This window comes from Echinops telfairi, unplaced genomic scaffold (assembly GCF_000313985.2).
Source record: "Echinops telfairi isolate 266 unplaced genomic scaffold, ASM31398v2 ScPeMD7_7400;HRSCAF=8409, whole genome shotgun sequence".
Taxonomy (NCBI): domain Eukaryota; kingdom Metazoa; phylum Chordata; class Mammalia; order Afrosoricida; family Tenrecidae; genus Echinops; species Echinops telfairi.
Window position 1 is genome coordinate 7,125,824 of NW_022111300.1, and position 7,027 is coordinate 7,132,850.

Sequence of the window (7,027 nt, forward strand, 5' to 3'; positions counted from 1 at the left end):
GGGGGGGGAGAATCTCACCAGAGAACATAATATTCCATTGAATTGAAAACTAAGACTGTCCTTGATCAATTTGGGTTCTTCATGACCTATATAATCAGGCTAAATAAAAAAAGCAGATTTAAAACAAGTAAGACTAAAAATGACAAACCGTTATTCTTCTTCTGACTTTACATAAAAAAATCACGTACAAATAAATTAATCCCACTTAATACAAAAAGGCACACTGTACTAAGAAGGCTTCAAAAAGTGTGTGGGGGAAAATTGGAATTTAAAGAAAATTCTTCCACAAACTTCCAGAATCGCCTCGTATGAAATATCTAGAATCCCACTTAACTGAAATACCTAGAACGGGCAAATGCATAGAGAGAAAAGTAGATTAGTAAATGTCTGCCTTGAGCATTATGATTTCTCATCACAAATTGGCAACACCAATACCCAGATGTACAAGCATTTTCACACTAGACACAACTCAATACTAAAGGGGGGAAAAAATCAAAATCATACAAAATGTGTAAATGTTATTGGCTTAGGAAAACCGTATCAAACTCCTCCACAAGAGTTAATTGTTTTTAGTTGCATGGAATCATTTAAGATTCATGGCAACTTTACTAATGTTTTAAGGAACTGTAGCCTAGTTCTGCGCCATCTTCATGATGATACCAAAATGAAACCAAACTCACTGCCACTGAGTCAATTCTGACTCATGGTGACCCTTTGCAGAATTTCAGAGAATATAAATCTTTATGTAGTAGACAGCCTCATCTTCCTCCCTTGGGGCAACTGGTGGTTAGCAGTCCAACATCTCACAGGGCTATCAGGGCTTCTCTTCATAATAATCAGGAGTTAGAAGTGCCTTCTTCTTTTTAGTGTTCGCAACAGCACATTACTCACTGCACAAATGTTTACTATATGAGTTAGACAACTGTATTACATAGCTACTCCACTGGAAGATACGCTCCCAACCATCTTTTACCCCAGCTGACAAATACTACTATTCGTCCATTTACAAATAGTGGGATTAACTGCACCCAGAATCCAGGTAACTTACGAGTTGAGCACCCGTAACTACTGTATTAGAATTTTTAAAACTGTAAAACTGCCTCAGGAATAAAAAAACAAACAAAAGAAATACCTCGGGAATACTTGTGCCAAAACCTAAAAGAGGAGTTCGATCTAATATCAGATATGGCCAGACCTCTCAGCTTTATCTAATGCAATGACAGTAGTTTAAAATAAAAGCTTAACTTTGGAAGTTCAACCAAAAGCTAACAATATGAAACCATGGGCTGGCTGCTAGTAACTGGCTGTGCAAACCAGCCCAAAGCTTAGCTTAATGTGCCACCAAGGCTCCTTATTTTATATTTACACAATATCTCACCTTGGGCTAGCCAAAATGTAAAACTGCCTTAATATTCTTTGTTTTTATAATCATTGCAAACTTTTTGAAGACCCTTTGTATATATGTATATAGACATAGTATCTATATAATATATGGGGGTAAGTCAAAAGGTATTATTATACTAAAGGTTCCAGTTCATACACGCATGGGTTTATTTCAAACAAAAAAGGTTTATACACGATGGCTGCGATCATATCTCTAGACAAGTTCTCTCAATAACATTTTGGCTCAGTTTTGTTAAACCCAAAATCAAGGGGGTTGGAGTGTAGGCCCAAAGCCCATCTATAGACAAATGGATATCCCCCCACAGAAGCGTTATAAGGAATGATTCAACCAAGGTGTAGGATAGCACCAATAAATCACACATCATTCCTCTAGTTCCTGAGTGCTTCCTTCCTCCCACTACCATGACCCAGTTCTACCTTACAAATCTGGTTAGACCAGAGAACACACATTGGTACAGAGAAGAGATCTCTACACATGTAACTCAGCACAGATAAACCCCTCCTCAGGAACAATACAGTAGTGGGAGTAGCGATATCATGAGGATAGGAGGATGCCTGGGGAGAAAAGAAAGGGAGAGAAAGGGGGAACCTATCACCAGGTTGGAATATATAGCCCCACACAAGGGAAAAAAACAACAGAAATGTGGGTGAACAGAGACAACAGACAGTGTAAGATACAAAAAAATAATAACAATACACAATTGATCAAGTATTCACAAATGTAGGAGATGGGAGGGGGAGGTGAAAAAAGACCTTATTTATACCAAGGGCTCAAGTAGAAAATGTTTTGGAAATGATGATGGCAACATATGTACAAATATGCTTGATAAACCTCATCTTTATCCCTCAGAGAAACTGATGGTTTTGAACTGCTGACCTTGTGGTTTGTAGCCCAGCATTAACCCAGAATACCTCAAGGCTCCTTTAGTTTTGTTAGGCATCATTCAAATAGAAAATCCAATAAAAATAGTGGTTTATGAAGGGATCTGCTGGGCCAGTTAAATTCAAGACATAGAGGTAACATCAGGTTATAAAGACTATTTTGGCGGGATTCCAAAAGGGTAAGCTTAACAGATTTTCTCAAAGGACAGAAGACAATCATTAGGACTTACTCCAAAGAAGTTTTGAGAAAATTGAAAGTTGCATTGGTGAAAAAAAGCCAAGTGAGTTGCACCAAGAAAATTTTTTTTCATCATCACCATATACCTGAGGGTCATTCTTGAGATTAGCAAGGTTGTCCTAAGTGAATTTCATTGGGAAATCTTATCCCACCTACCCTACAGCCCTGATCTTGCCCTTCAGACTTCTTTTTGCTGCCAAAACTCAAAGAATATTTAGAAGGAACACGATTTGATTCCCTTGAAAATGCCAAAACTGCCATTTTGATGTGATGTAAAAAGGTAAAATTGGGGGAAGAATTAAAAAGATAGAAACACTACCTTCAGAAGTACATAGCCCCAAAAAGAAAAAGTGCATAGCCCTAGGTGGAAAATATGTCAAGAAACAAGTTTCACATTTAAAAATTTTTGTTTAATAAAAGTGTTGATTATTTTGTAGTAATATTTTAACTTACCCTCCCCGTACTAGATTTAATGCAGAAGCAAACAGAAGATAATCTAGTTGCCTTCTATTAGATGAGACATTTGCAAAAATGTAAAAACCACCACAATTTTCTCACTAGTTTTATTTTAGAAAATTGTCATTTCCATTAAAATGTTGTTTATATTAGCCTGAAAACATATTATTTGCATTTTGAGTCCATAAATATATCAAGATGCCTTAAATTTCATTTCTGCAATAACTTATCAAGTTATTTGGCATCCTACATCATTTTTAAGAAATCCCAAGATCAAAACATTTCGAGAAGCACTACATCAAACACTCAATACCTTATTTTATTTCCTTTCTGAGTTTTCAATCCCTGCAAATCTTAATATGCAGTTGTAGATGTCTAAATAAAGTTGAGAACAGACATTTTGCTTTATTCAGATGCTCTGTAATACAACCAAGCATAAGAAACAATCCCTACTTAAAAAGAAAAAAATCTCACTGAAATTGAGTCAATGCTGACTCATAGCAACCCCCTGTGTGTTTCCTGGGCTAAAGCTGTTTGCAGGAGTAGAAAACCCAGTCTTTCTGCTGTGGAGCCACTGGGTCATTTTGAAGTGCTGACTATGTGGATCACAGCCCAACATGTAACTACTATGCCACCAGGGCTCCTACTCCCCACAAAATGTCAGGTTAAAATAATGCTGTATTTGCCAAAAGTAACGACAATAGTCTACCACCAACCCAAAAATAAGCCCACTGTCATCAAGTCAGTTCTGAATCACATAGATTATAGGGACAGAGATGTGCTCCTATGGGTTTCCAAATCTGTAATTCTTAACCAAAGCACTCATTTTTCTCCCTCTGTCTAAGTGGGAGGTTTAACAGCTGACCTTGGGATTAAGCAGCCTAATACTTAACCCACTTCGCAGGGCTCCTTCTAGTAGCATAGTACAGAATTTATTTAGAAATAAAGGCAGAGGTACACTGTGCCAAGAAAAAGTATACACAGAAAAATATGGAAATCTGAGCTTGGGGTCAGGATGAATATACTATAGCCTTTATGTGAATTGTCTACGGCAACAATTCTACTGGAGCTACCACCCTCATAGATCTACTAGCGAAAGCCATGAAAAAATGTCTTCTTTTAAAAAAATGATTATCCAGGGAGGGGATGAGCCAGTTAGGGTGCAATGTGGCAATGATGAAAAATACAACTTTCCTCTAGTTCCTAAATGCTTCCTCCCACCCCACCCCAGCCCCCACTATCATGATCCCAATTCTACCTTGCAAGTCTGGCTAGACCAGAGGATGTACACTGGTACAGATTGGAACTGGAAACACAGGGAGTCCGGGGCAGATAATCCCTTCAGGACCAGTGGTGTGAGTGGCGATACTGGGAGGGTAGAGGGAGAGTGCGTTGGAAAGGGGGAACCCATGACAAGGATCTACATGTGACCTCCTCCCTGGGGAACAGACAACAGAAAAGTGGGTGAAGGGAGAAGTCAGACAGGGCAAGATATGACAAAATAATAATTTATAAATTATCAAGGGTTCATGAGGGAGGGGGAAACAGGGAGGGAGGGGAAAAAAAACGAGAACCTGATGCCAGGGGTTTAAGTGGAGAGCAAATGGTTTTGAGAATGATGAGGGCAATGAATGTACAAATGTGCTTTACATGATTGATGTATGTATGGATTGTGATAAGACTGGTATGAGCCCCTAATAAAATGATTAAAAAAATGATTATCTCTTTAGCAAATCTTAATACGGTACACTTAAACCACTGAATCATATGGTCCAAGAATTATATCAATAAAGCTGTTGAATTTTTTAATTAAAAACTTAAAAAGCAAACCATTAACCTCATATTTTAAATTGTGCAATCTGGTCACCTTCATTATTAGAATAAGTACAATCAGCTCTGTGTTGTAATGATTTAGCAAATTAAAGAGGGCCATCAAACAATGGAGATTACTAATGTTAATTAATCCTCAGCTCTTTTCTGTAGCATAACTTACCAATTTAAATGCCTAGCACAAAACTAGAGCAAATTTTGTCTCAAGAACAAATCGCAAATTTTTTCTCTCATTTCCTTGCACACTTTAAGGTTAGAATTTGCAGCTTCCAAGTAAAATACCTCTTAAGTACTTTTCAGGCCTCCTCCCATTAATGTCTAGGTTTTGAAAATTCATAAATGTTTCTACTTTCAAAAATAGTTCCACTGGTGCTCGTGCCCTATATTAAGCAAAAACTAGCTAGCTGATGAGAAGAAAAGGTGGATATATTATATCAGAAATTCGAGTTTTTGCCACTTTAAAGGAAAACAAATTTAATGCTCAAAGAAAAAGAAAACCATACCCTACTATGCCACCAAGTTATTAAAATTCTTTTACTGGTGTCTGCACAGGCTAGTTTATTGACTTTTCATTTTTGTATACTATTTCGATTCCGTGTGCTGCAATGATTTCCTGCTAAAAGAATCCCACTTCAACCAGCTAAAGGCTGCAGATAACATGGTTCGCAGCACTTCTCAAATCTCAGCATTTTTACTGCCCCCACCCCTAAAGCATATACTCGATTCTCAGAGTAAAGGAGATGCAATTATTTAATTTTTTTAACTCGCCATGCCAGTCTGCGAAAGCACGACGCACCTTCATAATAAAATAACCTTATGAATAGCGCTAACCAGCCAAGGTCCAATTCCCGGGCCCTCTACGGTTCCCCGTATCTAGTCCCAAGCAGCATCACCGGGGCCCAAACCCTCCTCGCCAGCCCAAATTGCCCTTCGACCTTGGACCCCGTCTACTACCCCTCCTCCGGAGCAGCTCGGGGTCCCCGCACCCCGCCCCGCACACTGCAGCCGACTCAGGGTGCAGCAGGCCGGTTCCGCGGGTTGCGGACGGGGTAGGGGACTTAGAGACAGCTCCGGGACGACGGGGGAGGCGGGCAAGGAAAGATGCCAGAGGCGGGGCCAGGCTGGAACTACCTGCGGGGGCCACGCCGACGCTGACCCAAGGGTCCCAATGGCTGCACGCCACCTCGGGGCTCGGAAAGCCCGGCCCTCACCCCGTCCTCGGTCATCGTCCCTCGTGAGCCCAGACCGCCTAGCAAGGGGCAGCAGGTGACGCGGCACGGACGGCCGAGGCGTGCGGTAGTTGCCTACCTCAGGCGACGGCGTCTCGGAGCCTCCCACCTCCTGGCCAGGGGCGCGCGGCGCCCGCGCCCGAGGAGTAGGAAGAAGCGTGCGAGACAACGCGACCCAGAGGGTGGGACGAGAAGAGAGCCGGTCGACTCTCCCGAGGGGCTGGGCAAAGGGGAGCTACAGACGCAGGCGGCGCGACAGCTGGCAGCGGGGCCCGTCAGGGACGCGCACGTACCTTCCTAATTCCAGTCAGACCGTTCCGGTGGAGCCAGCGCGCCTCACATCCGGGTTCCAGGAGACACTCAGCTGCTTCTGCCGCCACCGCCGCCTCTGCTGCGGCGCAGAAACACTGAACTTCCGGCGACGACGGCGACGCCTCGCCCGTCAGATGGGAGTTACCTGTGACCGTCTTGGGTGCGCTTGCGCAACGCTCCTCTTCACACGAACAGGCTCAGCTGACGTGCGCTGCCAACGAAGATGGCCGCCACGCTCGCTGCGCGTCACGCAAATTTTCAGCCTGGCCCAGACGGCTCCCGGACGTCGGGGAAAGTCGAGCCAGCGTCCATTCTCAGCGCAGGCGCAGTGGGAGGCCTCGCGTGCGCGCTTCCGCGGGTGGGCGCCTGCCCGGGAAGCGGCGGCGCCCCCTGGCGGCCGCCTATAGCACTTCCGGAGGGCGGAGTCGCACCCCCAGCTGTGGTGATTCAAAAAAGATAGAAAGCTCAAACTCGCAGCCTTTGAGTAGCAACCCTATAGAACAGGATGGAACTGTCCCTCTGGTGCGATGTAGCAACGATGAAACATACGACTTTCCTCTAGTTCCTAAATGTTTCCTCCTCCCCTACTATTATGATCCCAATTCTACCTTACAAATCTGGCTGGGCCAGAGGATGTACACTGGTACAGATAGGAACTGGAAACACAGGGAATCCA

The 7,027-nt window shown here is 43.0% G+C and overlaps 1 protein-coding gene across 5 annotated transcripts in view; it reads right to left on the minus strand.

Annotated features, from left to right (window-relative positions):
• Positions 1 to 6,531, minus strand: part of ESCO1 (establishment of sister chromatid cohesion N-acetyltransferase 1) — a 63,087-nt gene extending 56,556 nt beyond the window's left edge. Inside the window, exon 1 of one of the 5 annotated variants that reach the window (XM_004702900.3) lies at positions 6,333 to 6,521. The gene's annotated coding sequence lies outside the window, so the exon portion shown is untranslated. Of the gene's footprint in view, positions 1 to 6,118; positions 6,170 to 6,332 lie in introns of those variants that run through there. The other 4 variants (XM_045296089.1, XM_045296088.1, XM_045296090.1 and 1 more) reach the window with 4 other exon arrangements.
• Between the last annotated feature and the right edge of the window lie 496 nt (positions 6,532 to 7,027).